We start from the raw sequence: 27,986 nt of genomic DNA, 5'->3' as shown, positions 1-27,986 counted from the left end.
TGGACTACACCGAATACTTTGAAACCTGAAGAATGGTAGGTTTGGGAAAAAATGAATGATCAAAGTTATGATAATCTGAAATATACATCATGAACATGCAGAGTATTAAACTGTGTTAGTCCTAGAGGTGTTAGATTACAGCCTCTTGAACCATGTGCTTGATGCCAAGGAGCTATAACCTATCTTAAGAATCTGGCCTATCTGAAAATGCCCAGCATAAGGGGTACTCCATTCTGGCACATAGGCACAACAGACAGGCCCTGAGCCTCCATCCCCTCCTCTGCTGGCCTAGGGAGCTTGTTAGAAGCTAGATGTGGCAGACCCTGGTGTAGAGTCCATTAAGGAACCTGCATCAGTGGCATAAATTTGCAGTTCCTGAAAACAGCTCTATGTAGCTTTGCAGCCAGAGCCCTGAGAATCAGGAACTGGGTCCTTGACACCCACCTCTCTCATACTGAAATATTGCTCAGCTACGAGAGAGAACCAAGCCCACACACTCACACTCTCAGACAGGTATACTTTTAAATGTAGGTTAATATCCTGATTAAGGTATCTGTCCTGCTGTCTATTCCTACTCCCTGCCAGGCCTCCTGTGCCTGTACCCTCCAATCAAAAATTGTCTATTTGAATGTCAGCAGCATGTTACATATTCAATTTTAATTTCCCCAACTATAGGGCTTTGAATCACAGGGAGCAAGGGTGTCCTCAGGGCAACTGTTGTTCTGCACCTATGGTGGGACAAAAGTCAAATCTTTGTTATTTTTAGATCTGTCAGCCACCTTTGACACCTCAAGGTTTAGTTGAATCAACTGCATCCCTGTTAGGGGCAGATAGATTCACTTTTAAGGGGGTGCCTGTTGGGTTCCGGGAAGTGGGTGGGCAGAAGCCCCCACTGCTAAAGGATCCCCCCCCCCAGCCTAAGGGGAGGATCTACAGGACCTGAAACCCAACTGATTTTGGGGGACAACTAATGAAATAACAGGGACAGGAGTGCGGTCAGAGGGTCAAATGAAGGGAACCTGATGGGGACACCGAGCAGAGAACCCTGGACAGGGCCCACTGCTCCTCAAAGGCGTCAAGGGAGCCAGTGGACGCTGCCCAGAGGAACTCTGCCCGGATACGTGAATGGACAGATGATCGGAAACAGGCCCCACAGTCACAGGAGTCCCCATCGGCCAGTCTCTTCTCCCTGGTTTTATAGATGGCCGTTTTAGCCAGGGCCAAGAGGAAGTTGACCAGGAGGTCCCGTGACTTTGTGGGGCCACGAATAGGGAGTGCGTAGAGAAGGAGGTGAGGGGAAAAGGGGCAGCCAGAAATGTAACGGAATATTCGTGAGGAGCTGGTATAGGGGCTGCAACCTGGCACACTCTAAGTAAACATGCGCCAGGGTCTCCCTTGCACCGCAGAAGGGGCAGGTGTCCAGGACAGGGGTAAACCACGCCAAATACACGCCCGTGCTCACGGCCCCATGAAGGAGCCGCCAGCTGATATCCCCGGCGGGCCTCGGGACCAACTTTTAAGGGTGTAAAGGGGTGGTCAGCTGCTCCTGCCCTGAGGGGCTTAGAACAGCCCAGCAGAGGGTTGTGGCTGGGGCAAGCAGCTCCCAGGCTGATTGAGGAAGCTGGGAGCCATGCCCCAAACAGACCACAGCTGGCCCCTATAAAAAGGCTTTGAGCCAGGTGCACAGACAATCTCTCTCTGCCTTCAGAGAGAGAGGGGCCTGGCTGCTGGGAAGCTCAGGGTGCCTAGAGTGAGGCAGGACTGGGGAAAGGCCAGAGGGGCTGGGGAGCTCTAGGCTGACAACTCCTCAGGCTGCAGGGCCTTGTCCAAGGCCCCATAGAGTCACTGGGTTGCAGAAAGAGGCAGCAGGTCCAGACCTAACCTTGGCTATGATGAATGGCTGACACTGCAGTCTGCCCCAGGAAGCAGTGGCGAGTTGGTGACTGGCAGTAGCCTACGACTGAGGTGAGGTAGGGATAGGGGGTGGGGATTCCTCTGGGTGGAGAGACCCTGAGACTGTGGGGGTATTACCAGAGGGCAGCACCCCAAACACAAGGGGCACTGAGTCCTGGGAGGGACACGGGGGCCAGCAACAGCAGGACACTGGCCTGCAGAGGGTGCTCCAGTGGCTGGAAGAGCTAATTCCCTGGACAACCAGCAGGAGGTGCTGCAGGAGGTGCTGCAGGGGTGAGTCACGCATGGCTACAAAGGGGTTCCACTTTTTCCTTTCAGACAGGTCCTAGAAGATGGAATTACTACTCAGTCCAAAGGGCACTTGTATGTGGAGTTCAGTAGGGGGTCTTTTCTGTCCCCATCTTATTGTCTGCTGGAGGGAACTACAGCTTGGATAGTAATACCATCAGTACATTTGTTACACAACTCTATCATCTTACATTAAACATGAGTGACAGTGTTTCTGAGAATAAACTGAATGAAGCTCAGTCTGGATATATTTGTGGGAATGCTGGTGGTGAATGCTCTAGTTAAAGCTGAGATGTTGTTCCCATCTAATGCCTTCTCTTCTTCCCCTGCCCCAAATATAGCAATCTGCATCTCATCCATATAATATTGCTCCTAATTTAGCTTTCTCAATAAAAATAAAGGGACAAAAACTGAATGGGCCCAGTTGCAAGACCCTCATTAACATTACATTATATCTTCCCCTTGCACAGCCTTGGAGCACAATCAGTAGGGCTGGTCACAGGGCAAGATACCACTCACCCTGAGAAAAACCAGTACAAACAGCCTGTGTTACTAACATATCTGTTTAGCTATGATGTTTCTATGCATCTGCATGGATGATATCCTCCATGGAAGTCCTCTCCTTATTGATTCTTCTTGATGAAGCCAAGATGTGGGTCAAAAAGTAACATTACTGTCACTGCCTCCTGAGAACAAGATGCATTAAGGGACAGAAATGTACTCTTCTTGCCAACAGATAAGCAAACAAAATAGAACTTTAACAGTGCTTTAAAAGCTGTTCAGGGATATAACAGTGATCGATAATAGTTTACAAAAATGTAACGTGCAGGTGAATGAAGCAGAAAGAAGGCTATCCATATGGGAGGGGAAGATTCAGCTAACTTTCACAAGGCTTGACAAAATTCTCAGAAGTTTCAATAAATGCAAAAAGTTATTGGTCTGGAAAACAGGTCAAGAATGAATATAGAAGTTTTCAGTTTACCATGGGAAGCTTAAAAGGATCATCTCTTTGAATTGATTTGGCCTTTTCACTAGGTCATATTAGTTCTTGCACATAGGAATAGAGTTGTATATGGATAATGTGATCACCCACAGTACATTAGCTGGAAAATATAAGAATTCAAAGGGATATAAACCCTCAAGTTTCAGAGCATAAGGCAACATGAACTGATGGGAGTTAGGAAGGAACTTCTGTTTTGGGGAAGTTATTCCATAATTGCTCATTTCAGGAATTTCTTGTATCTTCCTCTGAAACATCTACTGCTCACTGTCAAAGGCTGTATATTGGACTAGAAGGATTGTTGGTCTGATCTGGCATGGAAATTCCCATGACTAACATTAACAACAGGATGATTGTGTGGTCAAGGCAATGGGCCAGGACTCAGGAAATCTGGTTTCCAATTCCTGGCTCTGCCACAAACTTATTTTGGGAAAGTTACTTAACCTCTGTGTCTCAGTTCTCCCATTTGTAAAATGGGGACAATATGTCTCCTCTCCTTAGACTGTAAGCTCTTAGGGGCAGGAACTTTAAATATGCATGCATACAGCACTTAACACAATGGGGGCCTAGTCTCAGATTGGGCCTAAAGATGCCTCCATAATACAAATAAATAGCTTCCTTGAGAAAAAACACAGCAAAGTCACTATCTTTAGATTCCCAACAAACTGAGACCTTTGATGAAAAATGCAGAGAAGAGGAAAATAGGGTCAAAACCATGTGATTTTCAGGTGAACGTCACCTACCTAAGTGGTCAGGGCATTTCCACTATTAATGCAATCGAGCTATGTGTGGGTGGAAGGAGGGGGCAGAAGGAGAAGCTACACAGGGACTCTCTGGATCTTGAGTACTAAAGAGGAGGAGTCAAGTCTTCTCTAACTAGGCTTGCTGCTCAATGGAGGAGGTGAGGAACGGTTGGGGGAAAAAGGCCTCTGGATCTTTAATTATGTGGATCCAAAAGCTCAAACATGGGCTGCATGGGGAGGCAAAAAACTGAAATAGCAGCTGTGGCCCAGCCATGGGGAGATGAATGACATCCCCTTATTTCTCTACCTATATCCCTGTTACTCAGGCCTTGTGTAGGGAAGGGTGGGTTCCACTGTGAATGCACATACTCTTGAGCCTACTGTTGGTGTGTACTATGGGGTAGCTGCACATTCTCTGTTTCTTTTTTTAAAACTTCCCTTTCTTTTTCCAATTTTTTTTCAGCTGTATTCATCCACACCATGAGGGCACAACTTCCCTTCTTTCCTTCCTGGCTGGGGTGGGATGGGGGAGGAGAGAAGTGGCCAAAGGAAAAAAAAATCACTATGGGAATCTCACAAGAACAGGCTTTTCCCAGACTATTTCCCATCTCTTCATGGTTCCAGCTTTATCACAAGTGTTACAGTGTAGATTCCGCTTCTTTTACTAATGCTATATAGTACCTTATTCTATGAGTTAGCCCCATTGATTTCAACCCATGGAGTATATGGTACTGCTGAATGTTAGTAAGAGTTATGGAATCTGGCTCCATCAAAACAGTTTATCTCATGATAATGCAGATCCCCAGTTGGCATAAATCTCATAGCTCCTTTGAAGTCACTGAAGCTATGACAATTTACACCCGCTGAGAATCCTCCCAGTGATATTTTAACCATGTAAGTACAGAAGCTGATAAATGGCACAAAACTGTGTTGTGTCAAGAAATGGATGAGAGTTCATGGAAATTCTTATTTATTAGAACTTTTGCCCATTCCTAACAGAGTACAACACATGCTTTCAGTATTAACTGAAAGTTCAATCCCATAGTGCCACAAAGGAACTTTTCAATATAGTGCTCTATAGTTTGAAGGGGTAACACAATTATGTAGACAAAATTGTGAATTTAATTCTTTTTTTAAAATAATTGAAGTTATTAAAATTCCTGCCAAATATTCTGCCTGCAACACATTACTAGGAATTTTAGCTAATAAGATATTTTGCACTTTGAAAACACTTTCTTTGATTTATAAAATGTCCAAGCAGTAGCACATCTTTATAGTAGTGGTAGACTTAGGTAGTTATGGCACTTATATATAAGAATTAGCCAATTCAAAATGGCATATTGATTATTCTTCTTATTCTAATTATTTAATAAAAGCTGAATTGGTCGTTTCACCCCTCCCCCATCTGCACTTGAAAATTTGTAGTCTTGTTCATAAAATTATGCAGTTTGACCAGGGGGGAAGCAAGCTGCATACAAACTTTGTCCTCAAGATGTTTTCAGCTTTCCTGTTTTTCTGCAATTCAAAGTTATGCAGGAAGTACTCCAAAAGGGACCGCATGGAAATAACTGAATTTATAGTTACCCCACAAGATGTTGGGTGTGGAGTGTGTGTGGAAAGGCTGACTGATATACTTGATGCCCATTGTGATAGACCCGGGCCAGTTGGGTACAGCAGAGTAGTCGAAGGCAGATATACTGGCCATTGGATAAGCAGTTTTCTGTTCCCTGATTGACCAGAGCAGGGGCTGCTCCAGGCTAGGGTGGACACATGACTCCAATTAACCTGCAAAGAGTCAGGTGAGGCTGTTAAGCTAATGTGAACACCTGACTCTAATTAAGGCCCCTCTGATACTATAAAAGGGCTCACTCCAGTCGGGCCAAGGAAAGCTAGGGAGCCAGAGGAGAGGAAGTGCAGCTGAAGGGCTGGATAATGAAGACACCTCAAACCACTGGAAAGGGAGCCCTAAGCCCATAGGGACAACAGAGACTGTGGGAATTCTCTCATCAACCTCCTTGCTGGCTTATGATGAAAAGGCTCAGTAGACTGTACCCTGGCCCTAGAGAGAGAAGGGCTACATGGAGGGTCGTGGTGAGCCACTGAGGGTAGCATAAACGGCCTGGAAGCATGGGACCCATGGGGACAAGGTCGGAGCTCTGCCACAACATACATCAATATTCAGACTTCCTTCAGATTAACAGTCATGCAAAAAAACCTAAACATTAAATGGCTTTGTCCAGCCTAAACTTAAATAGAAGTAAAATACTAAGGCCAGCTTGCCTTAACCAAGCTCTCACTGGATCTTTTAACAATAAAACTGATCCAAAAAAAGTTTGTTTTTTTAATTTCCCATGGAATTAAACCCCCATTAAACCCCCATTCCATTAATTTTTTGTTTTTTCCTCAACAAAGTACCAAAAAAAAGTCTAAACCATAACCTGTATACTTTTGTTTTTAACCCATCTCCTTCATTCTTTCTTTACCCTTTTGCAGTGGTGAAAGAGGGAAGGGGGAAAAAAGAGAAAGGACACAAAAAACCCCAAACACATTAATGAAAATATAGTAGAATGTGACTTATTTTAAGATCCAGTAAGTAGGAAGATCATTCAAATTGCAACAATGCCAGTAAATTTAATGGGGAATTCCCTTTTTTACAGTCCCCTCAGGAGGGAATAAAGACACCTAACTGCAACCCTGCTAAAGTCTCCCAGCTACCCAGGGTAGAATAAATTCCTTAAAACTTGAGTAAAATCCTAAACAAAATTACATCTTCCACATGGAGTAAAACCCTCATGCTGGAGCTGGGATCTGCCTCAGAGTTTAAAAACTACATTGCCTTGGGACTAGAGCAAGCTTCTACCTAGATTGAATTCTCAGATTACACTGCATTTCAGGGATAGAGCAGGCTATATATTTCCTTAGTTTTACCCCAAATAGGTTCTGGCCAATCAGCCCTCTCCATTTGACCCACTCAAGTTTACTTAATCTTAAAGTAATGGAGGTCCTTTGCCCCCACTGTTTCCTTCGGTAGGCTGTTCCAGAATTGCACTCCTCTGATGGTTAGAAACCTTCGTCTAATTTCAAGCCTAAATTTCCTGACTGACAATTTATATCCGTTTGTCCTCGTGTCCACATTAGCACTGAGCTGAAATAATTCCTCTCCTTCCCTGGTATTTATCCCTCTGATATATTTAAAGAGTGCAATCATATCTCCTCTTATCCTTCTTTTGGTTAAGGAAAACAAACCGAGCTCCTCAAGTCTCCTTTCATACGACAGGCTTTTCATTCCTCAGATCATTCTAGTGGCCCTTCTTTGTACCCGTTCCAGTTTGAATTCATCCTTCTTAAACATGGGAGACCAAAACTGCACACAATACTCCAAATGAGGTCTTACCAACGCCTTATATAACGGGACTAGCACCTCCTTTTCCCTACTAGAAATACCTCGCCTAATGCATCCCAAGACCGCATTAGCTTTTTTAACAGCCACATCACATTGCCTACTCATAGTCATCCTACGATCAACCAGGACTCCTAGGTCCTTCTCCTCCTCCGTTACTTCCAACTGGTGCGTCCCCAGCTTATAACTAAAGTTCTTGTTAGTCATCCCTAAATGCATAACCTTACACTTCTCACTATTGAATTTCATCCTGTTACTAATACTCCAGTTTACAAGGTCATCCAAATCTCCCTGGAGGATATCCCGATCCTTTTCCGAATTTGCAATACCTCCCAGCTTGGTGTCATCCGCAAACTTTATCAGCCCACTCCTACTCTTGGTTCCCAGGTCAGCGATAAATAGATTGAATAAAATTGGACCCAAAACCGAACCTTGAGGAACTCCACTGGTAACCCCCCTCCAACCCGACAGTTCCCCCTTCAATACGACCCTCTGCAGTCTCCCCTTTAACCAGCTCCTTATCCACCTCTGGATTTTCATTTCGATCCCCATCTTTTCCAATTTAACCAGTAATTCCTCATGCGGTACCGTATCAAACGCCTTACTGAAATCAAGATATATTAGATCCACCGCATTTCCCTTATCTAAAAAATCTGTTACTTTCTCAAAGAAGGAGATCAGGTTGGTTTGGCACGATCTACCTTTCGTAAATCCATGCTGTAATTTGTCCCAGTTGCCATCGGCCTCAAGCTCCGTAACTACTCTCTCCTTTAAAAATTTTTCCATGACTTTGCATACTACAGATGTTAAACTAACAGGCCTGTAGTTACCCGGGTCACTTTTTTTCCCCTTCTTGAATATAGGAACTATATTAGCTAATCTCCAGTCAAACGGTACAACCCCCGAGTTTAGAGATTTATTAAAAATCATCGCTAATGGGCTTGCAATTTCACTCGCCAATTCCCTTAATATTCTAGGATGAAGATTATCCGGGCCCCCCGATTTACTTCCGTTTAGCTGTTCAAGTTTGGCTTCTACCTCAGATACCGTAATGTCTACCCCCATATCTTCATTCCCATCAGTCCCTCTATCACTATTCCTTAGCCCTTCATTAGCCTCATTAAAGACCGAGGCAAAATATTCGTTCAGATATTGTGCCATTCCAAGATAATCCCTAATCTCCACTCCGTTTAAAGTTTTAAGCGGTCCCACTTCTTCCTTCTTGGTTTTCTTCCTATTTATATGGCTAAAAAACCTTTTGCTATTGGTTTTAATCCCCTTCGCTAGGTCCATCTCCATCCGGCTCTTTGCCTTTCTCACTGCTTCCCTACACCCTCTGACCTCAATAAGGTAGGTTTCTTTGCTGATCCCTCCCATTTTCCACTCCTTGTACGCTTTCTGTTTTTTCTTAATCCCCCTCTAAGACGCTTGCTCACCCAGCTCGGTCTAAAACTGCTACCTATGAGCTGTTTTCCCTTTCTCGGGATACATGCCTCTGACAACTCCTGCAACTTCAACCTGAAGTAACCCCAGGCATCATCTGCCTTTAGATCCCTAAATATGTTAGTCCAATCCACTTCCCTAACTAGTCGCCTTAATTTAGTAAAGTTAGCCCTTTTGAAATTGTATACCTTAGTCTCAGATGCAATTTTGATTATCCTCCCATTTATTTTGAAATGAATTAGCTCATGATCACTTGAGCCAAGGTTGTCCCCTACAACTATTTCCTCAACAAGGTCCTCGTTACTCACCAAAATCAGATCTAAAATGGCATCCCCCCTCGTCGGTTCAGCAACTACTTGATGAAGGAATTCATCAGCTATCACGTCTAGGAAAAGCTGAGCCCTATTATTATTACTAGCATTTGTTTCCCAATCTATATCCGGGAAGTTAAAATCCCCCATGATCAAACAGTTCCTATTAGTATTTACCTCCTTAAAAACATTAAAGAGCTCTCTATCCATATCCAGGCTAGATCCCGGCGGTCTATAGCACACCCCAATCACTATCCCAGGGGAGGCTCTAGTAGTTTTCTTCCCCAATGTGACCATTGCCCAAACAGACTCCGTATTATCCATTGCATTGCTAGTTATTTCGTTACATTTCACCTCATTATTGATATACAATGCTACTCCCCCACCTTTACCTTTGCATCGGTCTTTCCTAAACAGCACATACCCTTCCATACCTGTACTCCAGTCATGGCTACCGTTCCACCATGTTTCGGTTATTCCTACGATATCCGGTTTCAATTCCTGGACCAGGAGCTCCAGTTCCTCCATTTTGTTACCTAAGCTTCTCGCATTGGTGAACAAACATCCTAACATTAGCATCCTTGAAAAAAAGCAAAACCAACCAGCATTGAGGCAATGATTATTAAAGTTCAGCTTAGATGGACGGGTCATGTTATCAGAATGGGTGGTGATAGACTCCTGAAAAGAGTCCTTTATGGTGAGCTCAGAGTCAGAAAGCGCAGGAAGGCAGTCATAGTTCATGCTTCAAAGATACCCTTAAGCAATTTCTCAACTCGTGACACAAATATTGATAACTGAAAACACAGCTAAGGGCAGACTTGAATGGAGAGCAACTATCAAACACTAAAACAGATATGGAAGACTGATTGATAAAAGGGCCAAGTGTCATACCAAAGTCTTCACTGGGAGCCTGCATCTTCTTATGTGACATCTCCTTGTGATGTTGTTCCTTGCAGATTGGACTATACAGCCACTAACACGCAAGATACTGTGATGTCATTGTTGGATATGAGGGTGTGGCGGGGCAACGACTCACCGTCGTGGCGCCTCCTGCTGGTTGTCTCAGGAATTAGCTTTTTCCAGCCTAGAGCACCCTCTTCAGGCTGGTGGCTCACCTGCCACTGGCCCCTGTGTCCCTCCTGGACCCTGGTGCCCATCTGCTTCAGAGTTCTGGCCCCAGAAGCAACCCACTGTCTCTACCCCTCTCTATCCCCAGCTTGCCTCAGTGGCTACTGCCAGTCATCATCTAGCCCCCGCTCCCTGGGGCTGACTGCAGTCTGTAAACCACTCATCATCGGCAAGGACCTACTGCCTTTGCCTGTCTCTGGGCTGCCCCTCTGCAGCCCCAATACCCTTTTGTAGGCCTTTAATTAGGTCTGCAGCCTGGCGGTTTGCTAGGCTGGAGCTGCCCCGGCTCCCTCTGCCCTTTCCCCAGCACTGCTCCATCCTAGGTACCCTTCTCAGCTCCCAGGCAGCCAGGTCCTTCTTTCTCTGAAGCTAGAGAGAGAGTCTCTTCCAGTCTCTGGCCCTCAGCCCTCTTATAGGGCCAGCCATGGCCCCACCTGTGGCTGCTTTCCCCCAATCAGCCTAGCTTTCCCCCCCACCCCAGCCCTCTCCCAGGGCTGTTTTAAGCCCTTCAGGGCATGAGCTGGGTGACCACCCTGCTACAGAGAGACAGCCATACAGTTACTGTTATTTGTTATGTCAAAGCCTTCATTTGAGTCAAAGTCTCTGAGTTCAGAGAACTTTCTCTGAATCTCTAGGATATCTACTATCAATACACACACTCACAGATATCTTGATTTCTTGGTGGATGACTACTTTCTGCTGAACCTGGCCAGGGTGAGACTGCAGGCTGTATCATACAGTTCCCAAGCATCTTTCTGGCCATGATTAACTCACACCATTTTACTTATTGTCCTCCTGGTTCTGTTCAAAGTTTGCAACATTTGTCCAACATTCCATTTTTTAAATTATTTTTCTTTTATCAGGGTTGTTGGATTTGTAGTTATTAATTGATTTCTTGAGCACCAAGTGGCTTCTTTTCACATTCCATAAAACTGTCCTCAACACTTGGAGGTCTATAGGCAATAAATGCTAAAGTATAATTACTTAAAAATTGAACCAATATATTTTTAAATGCAGGAACCCAAGTAAGGCCCCAATCTTACAAACATTTAAGTATTGTCTAGTTTCATGGGACTAGTCTGTGGGATTATTTGCATGTGTAAACTTATTTATGTACTGAAGTTCTACCTGCATCAGTTCCTCAATGATTACAGCTCTATAAACTACAAGGCTATATTGAGCAGGTATAATACTCGGAGTAAATCAGCTGATACAGGGTAATTATAGCAAATACTCTTTAGAAGGTTTGAGGTCTTTAGGGATTAAAAAAAGTAGAATAATATCACTAATATGTATCTTAAAGAGCAGATTTTACTCTTGTAAATGTTCTCAGAGTAAAGTTGCTTTAATATAGCACAAAAGATAAACAAATATTAGTTAATTTAAACAATGTTCTTCAAACACTGTAGTTTTGTTTAAAGAGCCCAAACATCTGAAAGTCAGGAAACTGAGGCATGTTTAATCCCCCCAACCCTTTAAAAATAAGACTTTCACAACTGCCTACATTACTTAGGGTACGTCTACACTACGGGACTATTCTGAATTTGCATAAACCGGTTTAACAAAACAGATTGTATAAAATCGAGTGTGCGCGGCCACACTAAACACATTAAATCGGTGGTGTGCGTCCACGGTCCGAGGCTAGCGTCGATTTCTGGAGCATTGCACTGTGGGTAGCTATTCCGTAGCTATCCCATAGTTCCCGCAGCCTCCCCCGCCCCTTTGAATTTCCGGGTTGAGATCCCAGTGCCTGATGCGGCAAAAATCATTGTCGCGGGTGGTTCTGGGTAAATGTCGTCAGTCACTCCTTCCGCTGGGAAAGCAACGGCAGACAAGCATTTCATGCCTTTTTTCCCTGGATTGCCCTGGAAGATGCCATAGCATGGCAATCATGGAGCCTGTTTCGCCTTTTGTGACTGTCACCGTATGTGTACTAGATGCCGCTCACAGAGGCGATTCAGCAGTGCTACACAGCTGCATGCTTTTGCTTTTGCATGATAGCAGAGATGGTTATCAGCCATATTGTACCATCTACCATACCATAAATTGGTAATAAGATGATCGTGGCTACCAGTCCTTTTGCACTGCTCCATCTGTTGCTGTCATAAGTGCCCCTGGCTGCTCTTAGCCAGGGGCGCAAAAGCCAAAATTGGGAATGACTCCCTGAGTCAATCGCTCCTTTTTGGTATCTAAAAATAGAATCAGTCCTGCCTAGAATATGGGCAAGTGTACTAGAGAACCACTGTATCAGAGAACCAGAGAGCACAGCTGCTCTGTGTCAGATCCTGCATAGATTATGAGCTGTATGCTATTCACAGGGGGTGCTCCTGCAACAACCCCACCTGTTCATTCCATTCTTCCCCAGCCTTCCTGGGCTACCATAGCATTGTCCCCCCACTTGTGTGATGAAGTAATAAAGAATGCAGGAATACTTGTTAGTGAGAAATGAGTGGAAGGCAGCCTCCAGTTGCTATGATAGTCCACATAGGACATTAAGGAGTGTGGAGGAGAGGAGCCCAGCATCCTGCTGCTAGTCCAGGGGCAATTGAATCTTTTCTTTACACATGAAGGGTGGGGGCTGATGAAGCTCAGCCCCCTGTTGCTATGATGATGATGGTTATCAGCCATATTGTACCATCTACCAGGAAAAATTAGGGCCAGGCGCCCTTGATCGACCTGACGGATGCTAGTCAGCATGGTTACCAGTCCTTTTGCACTGCCCCATGTGCCAATAGGCTGATGATGACGACGACGGATACCAGTCGTATTGCACCATCAGCCATCCATAGCGTGGGGGGAGCAAGGATGTTGGTGTTGAGTGCTGCACCATCGCGTCTATCTGCAGCATTCAGTAAAGATAGGGTGACATGTAAAAGAGTCAAGACAGGATTGTTTTCCCTTTCACTTCTGGGGGTGGGTGGGGGGGGTGCGTAAATTGCCTAGCTATGCCCTGACCCACCGCGGACACTGTTTTTGACCCTAGAAGCATTTGGAGCTCAGCCAAGAATGCAAATGCTTTTCAGAGACTGCAGGAACTGTGGGATAGCTTGAGTCCTCCAGTCCATGAGCGTCCATTTGATTCTTTGGCTTTCCGTTACGCTTGTCACGCAGCAGTGCGCTGAGTCCCTGCTATGGCATCTGTCTGGAGATATTTAAAAAATGATTTTGAATTTCGTCTTCTGTAACGGAGCACTGATAGAACAGATTTGCCTGCCCTTACAGTGATCACATCCGCATCGTCCATGCTGGAGCTCTTTCTTTATTTTGATTTTTAACTGCATCACCACCCGTGCTGATCGGAGCTCCACGCTGAGCAAACAGGAAATATTCAAAAGTTCGCGGGGCTTTTCCTGTCTACCTGGCCACTGCATCCGAGTTCAGATTGCTGTCCAGAGCGGTCAGTGGTGCACTGTGGGATACCGCCCGGAGGCCAATACCGTCGATCTGCGGCCACACTAACCCCAATCCGATATGTTAATACCGATATTAGCGCTACTCCTCTCGTTAGGGAGGAGTACAGAAACTGGTTTAAAGAGCCCTTTATACCGATATAAAGGGCCTCTTAGTGTGGACGGGTGTGGCGTTAAATCGGTTTTACGCTCCTAAAACCGGTTTAAACACGTAGTGTAGACCAGGCTTTAGAAGCTCAAGTTCCATTTTCAAATTTGACTCAGGCGCTTAAGTCCCAATAACTTTCAATGAAACTCAAGCGCCTAAACCACTTGGGACCAATTTTTTTAAGGTGGGAATTAAATGCCTAACATGCTTGGGCACCTTGTGAGATTTTCAAAAGTGTCCGCATCTTTAGGAACCTACACTCCTTTGAAAATCTGTCCCTTAAGCACTTTTGAAAATTTTACCTTACATAACTAGCACTGTAATGTGATTGCATTTCAACACACATAGCTTTGCTAGATGATAGTTAAATCTGAAGGAATATTAATGGATTGACTAATGCTAGCCCCAAAGGAAACTACAGTGCCTTGTCTTGCAATATCCAATTTTTCAAAAACCTAAGTAGTTGTTACAAAAAAAATATCTGGACATGATGAAGCAAGCAGGGAAGAGTAGACTCCCCACTGGAGCACCTCCTCATGGCTGGGTGTGGCATAGCAGGCTCTCTCCTCTGTAGTGTCTCCTGCTGATAGTCACTGCAGGCCTATGGCCATCTGTCTCTTCAAGGTGCAGCCCTCTGCCCAGGCCATGATTAAGTTCCACTCCTTCCAGGGTAACAAGTATATAATTAAGAGTCCAAAACGTCCCAACACCCAAGATCCTTCTGCTCCCTTCCTTGGGCCATTCCTCACCCCATCCTTGAGACTCTATCTTCAGCCCTACTCTGAGCTCAATACTCTTTATATCAGGCCTACACATCCCTTCCTCACAGACAATAGGGGAACCCAGTCCCACACTCTGCACAGGGATCCTGTATTAAGCAGCTAAGTCTGCTTCTTCAGATGCACTGCTGTTTCCCTGGACCATGTTCTACCTCTGAGACCCTTGTGGTGCTTTGACCTGCACTTAACAACCTCTCCTCTGATTCCCAAGCCTCTAGCTGTTCCCTAGGTCCTCCCAGCTCCTTCTTTCTTTGCTTCAGGATTACTCCTCTGTGCCGCCCCTTTCCAGAGATTAATTCCACTCCTGTGGCCTTCTTCAGTCTTTCTTTCCCAGTAAGTCCCTTCCTCTTCTCTCCTAGACTCATCGCCTGTGTCCTCCAGCCTACACTTTCCTCTTTTATGAAGACCCATCTCCTCCCCGGATAGTCTAATAATAAATCAAGGCTGACACAGCCTTCAGGTGCAGCAAAATGGGTGAATTGAGCTTAGACTTCTGTTAACCCTTTGTTCACCTGTGTGGAGTAGGTACCCTGGCCATCACAGTAAGCTATGCAATACATTTCTCACTGCTACATCATCCTTCCTTCTTCACAATCACCTCAATCCACTCTCCCCTCCCCCACTCTAGTCAATCTTAACTTTGTCAGATCTTGTAATTCAAAGCCATCTGTACTCTCTCTCTCCCTTTTCTCTGCTGCACTGAGCACTTCTTGGCCACAGCAGAGACCTGCAGTGTATGAGCCCTCCACAACGTTGTGCAATTTTAGGCTGGCAAGAAGATGAGGGTAGTGGCAGTGGTGGGAAAAGAGGGAGCACAATTTCCCATCAGATAAATTTTCCTGACACAGGCATCCCCAGCAAGAAATGCTAAAAGGCAGAGTGAGTGAAAGAGTGTGCGTGGTGGTGGGGAGGGTTCTCCCCGAGAGAGGAGGCAAAGTACAGTGACTGTTAATGGGAGGAGCAACTGTCAGTGCAATACTAAAGGTCCCAGTCTCACTTAGTGCTGGAGCAGTTGTCTGTGGCTAAGAACCTACACAATGAGGTCTGAGCAAGAATTATAGGGGCTGATCCTGACCATACTTGGGGTCTGAATACCAGGAATCAGACTGTAAAGAGAAGAAGGGGGAAAGAAACCCACACAGTGGTGTCTCACCGTAGCAGGCCGGGGAAAGCACTACTGGGGACTCAGCTACTGCTCCAAGGACACTTCTAGCAAATCCTACAAAGTAGCCTCCACATTGTGTGCTGGAGCTGGCCTTTGAACTCCCTTAACCTTTCTCTTTAGCAACTGAGTCTCTTTTAATCTCCATAATTTATTGATTTGGCTCCTCAATTCAGGCTCTGTCCAGCTCAAATCCATCTCCCCTGGCCTCCCAAGCAATCACAGAGCCTGTTACCCATCCTGGGGGAGTCACTGTAGTAGCAGCTGTGTAATGCTGATGGCCTTATACTGTTGGGATAATAGTTGTCCTCAGCATCAACAAGGGTAGACAATGGGAAAGCTGGGTAAGTCCCCTCCAAGCAACATTTCTTGTGTTAAACATAATATTGTGTTTTTTAAAACTTGCAGAAGAATTCAGTCTATTCCCAAAACTACTTTACTTATCTGGAGCAGCTGGTGATTAACACTGGCTAAAACAAACTCACACTTTCTTCCTGTTCTTCCTTCCTGGAAGAAAAATCCTTGTAAGGCTACGTGGATGAGCAGCTCTTGTGGGGAATGAAGGAGATAGACACATAGAAAAGCATTCAACTAAATGTATTATTGCAGCATGAAAAAGAACTGAATGTTCTACACCAAGTAATTGCTTTGGTAATATGGCTTGATCTCCACACTTCAAATTATGTAAAAGCACATAGGAGATCTGCTCAGACACATTTTAACCCATTAGCCGTTATTTGGGAAATGGAAAAATGTTTGACTGCCAACAATTAGGAAATTATAATGAGTAATCAAAATGACCAACCTCACCCCCCCAAAAACAAGCATTAATAATTAGCTATAATAAATGGGCATAATTCATTACAATGACAAATCATTTGTTAAAAGCCATAATGTTTTGGTGTAGCAATTAGTCATTCTAGTCAACTAGCTTAGCTGGAATACTTCCAGTGCAACCATGACATTATAAAACTTAATTATTGACCACACTGATTACTGGCTAAAGCTTTACACTTTTAAAGGCAGCTTTTAGAAGGATTGCAATGTATTTATAGGCTTTGTTGTTCATAGCTTACCACCCAAGAAAAACAAATACATGCTAAGAACACTGATTTTTTTTCCCATTTGGGAAGAATTATGAGTTGCACTCGTTAATAAGACAACAACGTTTTGTTCTTTGAAACAAAAACAAATAACCTTATTTTTATGTATGAGTTTTGCGGTCTCAGCAGTGACCATCTGCCCACTCACATGTTGAATTGATTAATTCTTTGCAGTGAGGGATCACGAAAACCTGGTTTGAAAACTGCCTTTTAAAACTTGATTCATTTACAACACCTGCTGTAATTGGTCAAAAGTGACTTTGAAATCTGATAGCTGTTCTCCAGTAAATACTTGGGAATAACAAAGTATAGAGCCATATGCTTTACTACTTCATGTGGTTCAAACTCATTTCCTCCTCCTATATGTATGTTGTTCTCACATATAACATTGTGGCATAGCAGAATGGCTGACATTTTATATAGCGTTTAGGTAAAGAAGAATGGCCAGAATTTTAGAAATAGCTTAGCTGAGTGCCTATTTGTTATTTTAGGTGGCCAGGGCTAGGTGCCCAATTTTATAGGATTTTAAAAAAAAATGAAGCAAAGAATATTGTATGCGTTTGCTTTTTATAAACCTGACCAACAATTTGTGAACTTGTGTCTTGGCCAGGCTGATCATGGTTTCTGCAAGTGTAGTTTTTATTTTCCACTAGTCAAATCATTTTTAGATTGTCAATTGTTTACAAAATATTCACTTTGGGTAAAATTTTCAAAAGCCCTTCGAAATGAGTTAGGGGCTTAAGTCCCATTTTAAAAAGTGACTTTAAATAAGACTTAGGATTCTAAGTAGATAAGGAAGAAATTTTCAAAGCACCTAAGATACTTAGGATTCTAAATCCCATTGTCAAAAGTGACCTAGGTACATAAGATCCTAAGTTCCATTGACTTTTAGTTAAACTTAGGCTTCTAGGTGTTTAAGTGACTTTTGAAAATGGGACTTAGGAAAAGGGTAAATTTTTTCAATTTTTTATTCTACTGGGGAATTAGTGGCATAAGGCACATAGTATTGATTCTGCCTCCTGGATGCATGATCTAAACTCTTTAAACAGGACAATAATGAACTCCTGATATGGATTTTTGGTTAAGTAACATTTGCTAAGTTTTAAGATTTGCAAGTATTTTCATAAATACATGGCAGTCATGAAGTCTGAGCTTTTATCTAAATTTTTTTTTGAAAATTCGTTTTTACTACAGTATTTAAGCAGCTCTGGTTGCAGCAGTATGCTCTGAACTTGAAATAGGAATTTGTATTTAGCATGAGTCATTCAATTCCGCTTCTTTCTTAATGTATCTTTGCTTTAAGAGTATGATAAGTATTATCTTTTCTTTCTTTTATTTACATTTTAGCAGGATTGAATTAGGACAACCTGGGGCCTGGGCATGCTCCATATGGAACCCCTCCATCAGCTCAGCTTCAAACCATGGTCCCATTCCTGAACAGTGACTCTTCCTCACCTTGGGATGGTAGCAGGTTTTGGAGTTAGGATGAATGGGGCAGTTCACACCTGTGGGAGCTACTGTTTCAGGCTGTCTGCAGATTCAAGCAGGGATCACCTACACTTGGTTTATGTTTTCAAGCTCTTCTTTGCACTCACGTGAACATAATTTTTTTTAAAATAAAAGCTAAGATTCTGATCTCATTATGTGACTGTAGGAATTTGCCCCTTAGTGCAGGGCTGTAGTGTCTAGGCCTAATTCCATCCCTGCATTCTAGGTTTCATTTAGGAGATAATGTTACTGACAGATAATATTTTCCTTTTCAGGTCTCGGTCTCTCAACCTGTTGGCTTCCCAATGGTTTCCAGAAACTTGTACAAAAATAAATAGCTCAGGTGCAAAAATATTCACATGTTGTCCGGCATCTTTTATCAATCCGGTTTCCTTCTGACATTATAAATGATGTATAACCAGCTCTGCTGATAAGGTGGTAAGCACACATCAAGGTGAAGACCTAGCCCTGTTGAAGTCAATGGCAAACTCCCACTGAGTTCAAGAGGGCCAGGATTCTATCCCAGTATGCATTATTACACTACGACTGCAAACTAAAGCTCTTGTGATTGAAATGTGTAAGAAATAGAAATTTGAGGATGTATGTGAAGGAACGCTATACTTACCAACCTTATTACTGAATTATGATCTCAATTTCAGGCTCCTTAAACACTATTCATTCTCCTCCCACCAAAATAATGGTCACAAAAATGCAATGTAGAATTATTGTATGAAAATTGCCTTCTGAATGCACATAAGCATATCATAATTCAGAACTGTCGTCTACCCTGCAGCTGGTCAAAACTTACTTTTTTCAGTTACAAAATTAATGTGCCCACAGTTAGTAAGGCAAAACAAAAACATTTCCTCCAGACAAAGTTTCTTTAGGTGACAGGGTTCTGATTCAAAGTCAGTGAAGCCAATGGAAAGATTCCCATTTGACTGCAATAGGCTTTGGATCAAGCCCTAAATGCAAAGACTCACTCAACTTAAAGTTTAAAATTATAGATATAAGCAATAAAAAAAAGTCCAATAAAAATGTCTTTTACACGATCCCGTCTGTCAGAAGGTTCCTACCCAGTTTAGAAGTGGCATTTCTAATTCATCTCTGGATCTTGGATCATCTGACAACTGAAAAACAAGAAAAGTTTAAAGTGAGTTCTTCTGATTCCCCTTCGGACTTTTCTGTTACTGGCTGCAGTAAGGCTGATGTGAGCTGGAATTGTGACATGCCCTTTGTAGCTGGAGTGACCTCTGGGCTATGGCATGGTGGTCTAGATCACCTTTTCTTTGGCAGTGCAATCTCGTAATGTCCCTTATTGCATTTCCTCTTTTTCTTCACCTATATCTAAGGATGTGATTTGGTCACAGAGGTCATGGATTCCATGACTTCAACAGATGGGCGACTTCTTCGGCTTCAACTTCAGCCCCACCCAGGCTTCGGCTTCAGCTTCGCATAGCAGGGCTCAGGCTTCAGCCTCAGGCGATGGGGCAGAAGCCAAAGCCTGAGCTCTGCTGCCCATGGCTGACACCTGAGCCCTGCGCCTGTAACTTTGCTTCATGGGGCCCTCTGTGGCATGGGGCCCTGGACAATTGCCCTGCTTGCTACCTCCTAACTCCGGCCCTGTGTTCATTTCTGTGATTTAGTGACTTATTGTCCACGTGCCAACATTTCATTCTTCCCTATATCCAATCTCTCCTGCTTTTCACCTGCTCTGTACTGATTGAATGACTTCTCAGAATGTGTGTGATCTTTGCTTAAGTCAGTAGTGCCACTGGGCAACATTCTGTCCTGAATGCCAAGAGTGCACTACAGCAAAGTGCAAAGGGGCCATATTGCGAGGAAGATCTGGCTGACTCAATCAAAATGCCTCAAATTTCCAGGGTGCATCTATTAGAACAGTAGCTCTCTGTCACCCTGAGAGATGGTCCATTATGTTTCCTGCTCGATGCCGAGACATCTTTGCTGGCTAGCAAAGGATTAGGTCAGGACCCCTAGTGTATATACATATGCCCAGAGAGCTAGTGTCTGATTTTCAGTGGTACTGACCACCTGAATTGTCAATTGAGTGAGGACTACTTGTATGAGTCAGAGTTTGTGGGGTTGACCCATTCAGTTTCTTGTTTTCTTTACTCGTAGCTTTACATTGGTTTTTTTCCCCTAATAGAAGTGGATGTTACCAGATCTCAAGAGCAATTGCAAGTAAATGGGTTTCCAGGACTACAGTGCTTTATTTGGTCTATATCATTGGAATCTGCCAGTCTGCATCCTCTTTTCCACTTTGCGGTTCATCTGGCTTTTCTCCTTTGCTGTCTCCACAACGGACTCATGGCTTTGCAGGTTTTCTATTGTTTTCTTTGCTTTGTTAAAATACAAGACACAACAAACAAGTAACAAGAGGAAGGGTGTGGAAAGAGAACAGGGCAATAGTAACAGGATCATCACACATTTACACAGGTTAAATATAGGCACAACCTGATGGCTGCACTTGTTTAAAAGTATTTTTCAAAATAAATAAATCAACTATCCCTGACCACCTCTCAGTCCAGTCACTAGATGATTGACTTATTGGTGGCATCACAGCAAAAATGAGGGGTAAGGAGAGATTTGAAGGACAGGGTGGTAGCCTTATGAATTAGTTTAGGGAGTCCATACACAAGGGGTGCTGAGGAAGAAAGCACTGAGCCAGTGGTGGGAGAAGTGGGCATATGAGGGTTGAAGGTAGGCATCACTGCAGGAGTGAACAGAACCTGGGGAGATCTGAAAGGAGATAAGATGGATGCAGTTGTATGCTAAAACCTCTTGGGTCTGCTACAAGAAAATTTAACGTGATATGTAGGTACTCCATTTGTATAACCCATACATTTTACATCAGCTTTTAAAGAGATATCTTGATGAAGCAGGACATTTTTCTGTAACACTGCTGAGAAATTATGACATGCTGTTTGCCTGCAACTTTTCAAGAGTGCTTGTTGATAATTTCCTAGCCCATTACCACCAAACACATTTGACACTTTAACTTGAATTAATTAAGTAGATAATTAAGAAAGGAAGCTTGCATTTGCAACAACCTTTCCAGTACTTGTCTAAGAATCTGAGTGAACAGTGTCTGAATTCGTCCTTAGGAAAGCAATTTTAATTGAAAGCAGCACAGCCTATTATTATTATTATTATTATTATGTTCAGTATAAGACTTTCCATCAGCTTTACTTGCTTTTCTAGTCTTAGTTCTGAACATATCTTTTGGATGCATATTTTATAGTGGGTCACCATTTTCCACTTTTTTTTGTTGAAAGATGCTCCCCACCTCCAAAAAAGCCCTCCAAAATATTTCACACCAAATTACCACCATTAGCATTTGGCTGCAACTTTTGGTCAACACTGTAATGGAAAAGTTAATGAAAACGGGTCCATTTTGAACCCTGGGCAATAATGCAAGGGTGGGGTCCCTCAGGCACATTGCCTCCCAGCACTACTTCTGGGGAGGTACAGTTTAGACATTGACCCTTGTTTGGAGTTATGCAAAAGGGAACAATCTCAGTCAAAGAAGCAGTTGAGTTAAATTATGTTTTCCCCCCCAATACAGATGTTTAGGGGGAGGAGGCTGCAGGGAGCTCCTGTGCAAGTGCTGGGCACAGCTGTAGTCTCCCTACCCACATAAATACAAGGAGTGCTCAGGGTAACAGCTAGCTCCAAAAGATGACGGAGAATGGTGAGGGAAAGGTGGGGCTATGACTCTGTCCATTCTTCACATGGGCCAGCCAAGCTGACAAGCAGTGCAGGATAGTGCCCTCTTTCTCAAGGGGTGTAATAGTAACTATGCTCTTCTTACAAGCTGGGGAGCTTCTCAAGGCAATGTGTCTTCTGGAGGTTCAATGCCTTCCAGAATGCTATCTTTGCACTGTTCCAAAAGAAGTCCTATGCCTAGAAAACACAGAGCTCTCAGTGTTTATGAGTTAAGAACTGTTTATCAAACTATAGTTAAAAACTATTTAAAAGAAAGAAAACATTCAGCTTTATGTCTGAAAATTGATTTGCAGCCTTACATGTTTCACAACAGCAAATGCCCTGTGTGTGTGCAAAGAGCCATGAAGAAAACAAGTCTAATTGTGCTTGTTGGACCTTATTTAGTTTAGCTTCCAGCTCATATTCAAGTTATTATAACTGGAGCACAAACTCCACTATCTCCTGTTTTATGCTGTGGGAGATTTTTTAAGGGTTGTTTCTTCATTTCGATAACTTTTATAGTAAAAAAGGGAAAAAAGAACCTTGAAGTAAAAACAAACAAACAAACCATGGAGAGAGTTAAACTTACTTGGGAGATAATTTGCATTACGACCACATTCTGATTCTCATCTTCACACCAAGAATCGCTAACGGGTTTAGTTTAGGCCAATCTGACATTATCTCAAATCTGTGACATTTTCTAGGTAGCAACTCTCTGCTTCTCAGTCTCTAGCACTGTATGGTACAGCATCCTAGAATCTATTCCAACACTGCACTCATTGTCTAAGACGACTTACTAGTTCAGTTACTCAGTGATTAATTAATAGGTTTCTGAGTCTGAAGATGGAACTTTAGAGTGGATGGTTGTAAGGGAGGTCTTCAGCTTCTGTTCCTCCTTTCTGAGATAGTAGGAAGTGTTTGTGGCAAATTAAAAATGAAGCCCAATTAGTATGCAAGTCAACAAGCCCAGTCCTTAACTGAGGATTTTACCTAAGTTAGGACTGAGTAACAACTGAATAAGAACTTTAGGATTTGACTCATTGAGTTCAGTGAGAGTTTTTCCACAGGCTCTGTAGCACGCTGTCAGATTGGGAAAAGCTCCTATTCCGTAGAGTCACTAATGGCTAGATTGTGCAACCTTCAGTCACACTACTGCACGCTCACTCACAGGAATAGACCCATTGGCTTTTGTGAATGTTTACCATTGTGAGTTGGGTTTGTACGATGTAGTCCCAGTTTATTACTGGGAAATTACCGGATATAACTGAAGTTAGATGAGAGAGCCATCCTAGAGAACCAGTTAAGTTCATAATATTTAGCACCACATTGTGGCTTTTAATAGTTGGCCTGCATTTGGGGCAGTGCAAATGGTTCAGAGCTGCAGTATCTCAGGCAAAGCACTAGGAGGTATTGTGTTCAGAAAGTACAATGCATCTCTCAGTGCCCCAGGCACAAGGGGCAATTTACACACTGCACCACTGTTTAGCATGTCATTGATTGTTCTTTATGTGTAGGCTGGCATAGGTGAGGCATAGCCCTGTCTCTTGCCTGCCCCATATGGGTTACATTATATCTCTGGAGATGTAGGGAGCACAGGGACTTTGTTTGTCCTTAACTTTTGCATGTGGATAGTCTTCTTTTGTCTCCTCACTGCCCTGTACACCCACACAATGGCCAGAGACAATCTGGCCATTGTTGTATTACCTAATACAGTTAGAATAACTAATCTCTTTTCTTTTGCATCAGGGAAAAATAGAGTTGATGATTTTTTACAACCCAAATTAAATCATGATGTTTTATAGATGTGTGTGTCATCCTGGGAGAATGATTCCTTTAAGGCTAAACAATGCCTCCTTTTTTACTAATAACCTTTGAAATGAAGTTTGTTCTATCCTGAATTTGAGATTTTTTTTAACATAAGACTCTTGGGGAGAAAATCCAAAATCATTTTATTTAATTAACATATTTATGCTAAAATATGTATTTAACAATGTATCTTACAGGAAGTCACAGCTATCGACTTTCATTACCTGCAAGGTAAAGGTTTTTAAAACAATCTGTAGTTTGTTTTAAAGACTTAACAAAGGAGTATAGTTTAGGGTTAGACACCGAACAATAGATTACAGTGCATTCAAGGTAATTTAAGATACAATGTCGACCTGTAGTATTTGGCCAGGCTTCAGATTATTACTAGGGGAAATGATTTCTGTGCACTTGTAGAGGAAATGATTCCTAGATGTAGCAAACACCTGGTTCTTGATTAAATTAAAAATCCAAGCAGAAGCTATGAAATTTGGTAATTAAATAAGTTATAACCAAACAGATGGTAAAGCACATTAGATCTAAACAGTTCTTAATCATCTCTCCTTATGTGGCTGTTCTCAATGCAGATGTTTGCTTTGGGAACAACAGATACCTTAAGGGACTCATTACCACACAATACTTCCTGGAAAATTTGGCACAGGGTAGTTTAGGAGGGAACTTGTAGATTTTGGTATTGTGCTGGCAAGTGGGAGAAAAAACCAAAACAAGACATTTAATAAAAGAAACAAAAAAGTACAATTTATACAGCACTAGCCAGCTTTTAGGGGAATGAAAACACTTGAGATTTTGCTGTTTTTTATAGGAATAATTAGTACCATCTAACCATTGAAATATCCAAACTCAAGGAAAATTTAAGGAGATTAAAAGGAAGAAGTCCAACCCTTCTTTCACAGAGGGTGAAGAATCTGGCAAGGGATTGAAAGAATATGCTTGAGAGAAGATCATAACCTGGGCTTAACTACATTGCGTTCCTGCTATTAAAAGCTGAAAATTGAGACCTTGTTTTTTCTGGTCAAAAATAAAGTTTTTTTTTTAAAAACTTCCAGTGTTGTGGGCAGCCCAACCTTCAGTCTCGCCAAATCAATCTAATTTATCAAAGTTATTATACTGCCAAATAAAGATACAGTACTTTGATGAACAGTGGCTCACCCATGTTGTCCCACTGTCAATGAGTGAGTAGTTGCTCATTAACAGGAGCTCAAAGAATGAAAGTCTGTGATGATGAATGTGCTTGTAGGCCAGATTCTCAAACCTTTACTCCTATGTTGAGTAGTAGCTTACTTTATCAATGGGCCTACTGAAATCAAAGAAACCACAGCATGAATAACAGCATCAAATTCTGGCCATGTGTGACAAATGCCATAACTTTGGTGGAAACAATATCAGAAACATGGTGTCTCAAACATTTAATCTGAACACAGAGTAGAGGAAAGCACAGCCCAAGCTGAACCCAGGCGAGGTCAATGAGGAATTATATCTGACATCTAAAATCATTAATTTGCTATCATCAAATCCCTGCAGTGATAGAGAGACAGGCAGAAGTTCTGCAGAGTCAAGTGAAATCCAAAAATATCCAATTGAGGTTTTTGCAGACAAAAAGGCATGGATCTGATTGCCTTTGTCCTGAGTATTCTCCTGCAGCTTCTTGATGTAGAGAAAGGCAAAGACACATCCGCTGTAAAGAAAAGTGGTCATTTCCTATCCACAAAGATGGGAATTTTATGATGTCTGTCTCAGGTACTAAGGTGGATTGCTAAAAGCTGTAAGATCCAAGGAGGATATCTTCTTTGATGGGCACAAATTCCCCCCCTCCCCCCCCTCAACATATGGGCCCAATTGCTTTGGGTAAAAGAAGGGTATAGAAATGATAAAAAAGATTCCCTCCAAGAGGGAGTTGTACTGGCTAGACTGTACTGAGCTTAGCTGCCAGTCGTGCATAATGCCAAATCCTTCATGACCTAGCATAAATCCTCTGCTAACAAACTGTCCCTAAAAATTAAAAGGGTATGACCAGTGAGGTGGCAAAATTTGCAGATGACACAATTTATTTAGGTTTAGGTGAGACTAGAAAGGATTGTGAGGTATTTCAGAGGGACCTAACAAAGGTAGGTGAATGACAGATGATGTTCTCTAATGCCAACTGTTAGCTGCTGCTTCCTGGATTTCACTGAGTCAAATTTCAATGGCCTCCTCATTCCTTTAGACAAGGGAAGCACTTCTATACTCATCCTGCTGGCACTCCTCCCTATAGATGCCTTTGGTCAGTAGTAACTAGTTCTGTCCCACCACCAATAAGGTGCAGGGTGAATGAGAAATGCAGTGAAATGGCTGATGTCCTTCCTGCCAAACCAGACCTAGAGGTATGTTATGGGCAACTGTTCCTCCACCTCCAAAAGCCCTCATCTGTGACAAACCACAAGGCTCAGTCTTTTCCCCTATATTACTGAACAAGTCTATAAGGCCATTGCTCTGTCCTTCTTTATCTGTCTGAAAACATGCCATTTTCCTGTGTGTTTGTTTTCTTTTTATTATTTTAAGAGTTGGCTTCCTGGTTGTGTTCTGTGTAGCACAGGCTGGTAGTGAGTGGGTTGTACCTCCTGATAGAGTCATACTCCTGGTGAGCTTAGGTCAGCAGTATTGGGCTGAGGATGGGAAGGGAGAGAAAACACTGAATGCTTTTGAAAACCCTCGACTCCTAGCAGCTCTAGATCATGACTAACAACTTCTCCATGAAATGCTCTAAATGGATGAACCTCCACTGAGCCTGATTTGCATCACTCAATAGGCCATTTTGACTTTCAAAACCCTTTTGAAAATTCCAGCAAAAATACCTCCAGGTATACCTCTGGCTAGGGCTTGCAAGAGGCATAGCTGTGGCCGGGAACTGTTTGAATACTAAGCCAAGAACAGGTCTGAACAATACAGTTAAAGATTAAAGAGGACCCAAGTGATTAAAAACATTAATCCCCGATAATAATGGGGGACTTTAACTCAGTCATCTGTTAGAAAAGTAGTTTTGCACATTTTGATTATATTGGAGACAACATTTTGTGCAAGAAGGTGATGAAGGTAACCGGGGGACAGCTATTTTAGACTTGATTGTGACCAATGGGGATGAATGGGTTTCGAAAATGAAGGCTGAAGGCAATTGGGATGAAAGTGAAATCTCATTTCATGATCATGATCCTAAGAAAGGGAAGGAGTGAAAGAAGAAGGACAATGGACTTCAAAAAGGTGACTTTACCTACTACTCCTTTGAGTTTGTTAATGTCCCATGGGACGAAAATCTAAGGAGTAAAGGAGTTCAGGAGAGCTGGCAGTTTTTCAAAAGAAACAATATTAAAGGTGCAATAGTAGAACTACCCCAATGCGAAGGAAAGATAGGAAGAATAGTAAGAGGACAGTATAGCTCCAGGTCCTTAAATCACCTGAAACTCAAAAAGGAATCCTGCAAAAAGTAGGAAAATGGACACATGGCTAAGAATGAGTGCAAAAGAACAGCACAAGCACGTAGGGACAAAATCAGAAAGGTAAAGGCACAAGATGAGTTATGCCTAGCGAGAAAAATAAAAGGCAATAAGAAGAGGTTTAATGCATACATTAGGAGCAAGAGAATGATGAAGGAAAATGTAAGTTCTCTACTTAGGAGATAAGGAGAGCTAATAAAAGATGACATCATAAAAAACACAGGTGTTTAATACTTTACGTCATTCTTCACAAAAAACTTAAATTGTGACTAGATACTGAACACAATTAACGTTAACAAAAAGGGAGATGGAATGCAAACCAAAAATAAGGAAAGAACATGTTAAAGAATATTTAGATGAGTTAGATGTATTCAAGTTGGCAGGTGCTGATTAAATTCATCCTAGGGTACTTAGTCTCAGAACTGTAAATGATTACTGTTTTAGAACTCATGGAAGATAGGTGATGTCCCAGAAGACTGGAGAAGGGCAAACATTGTTCCTCTTCTTAAAGATAAGTACTAAGAGGATCTGGGGAATTATAGACAAGTCAGCCTAATTTCAATTACTGGAAAGATAGTGGAACAAGTTATTAAGCAATCAGTTTATAAGCACCTAGGGGATAATAGGGTTATACGGAATAGCTAGCATTGAT

Source organism: Mauremys mutica, chromosome 3, assembly GCF_020497125.1.
Source record: "Mauremys mutica isolate MM-2020 ecotype Southern chromosome 3, ASM2049712v1, whole genome shotgun sequence".
NCBI classification, from domain to species: domain Eukaryota; kingdom Metazoa; phylum Chordata; order Testudines; family Geoemydidae; genus Mauremys; species Mauremys mutica.
The sequence above is the reverse complement of the archived record's forward strand: the minus strand, read 5'-3'. Positions refer to the sequence as shown.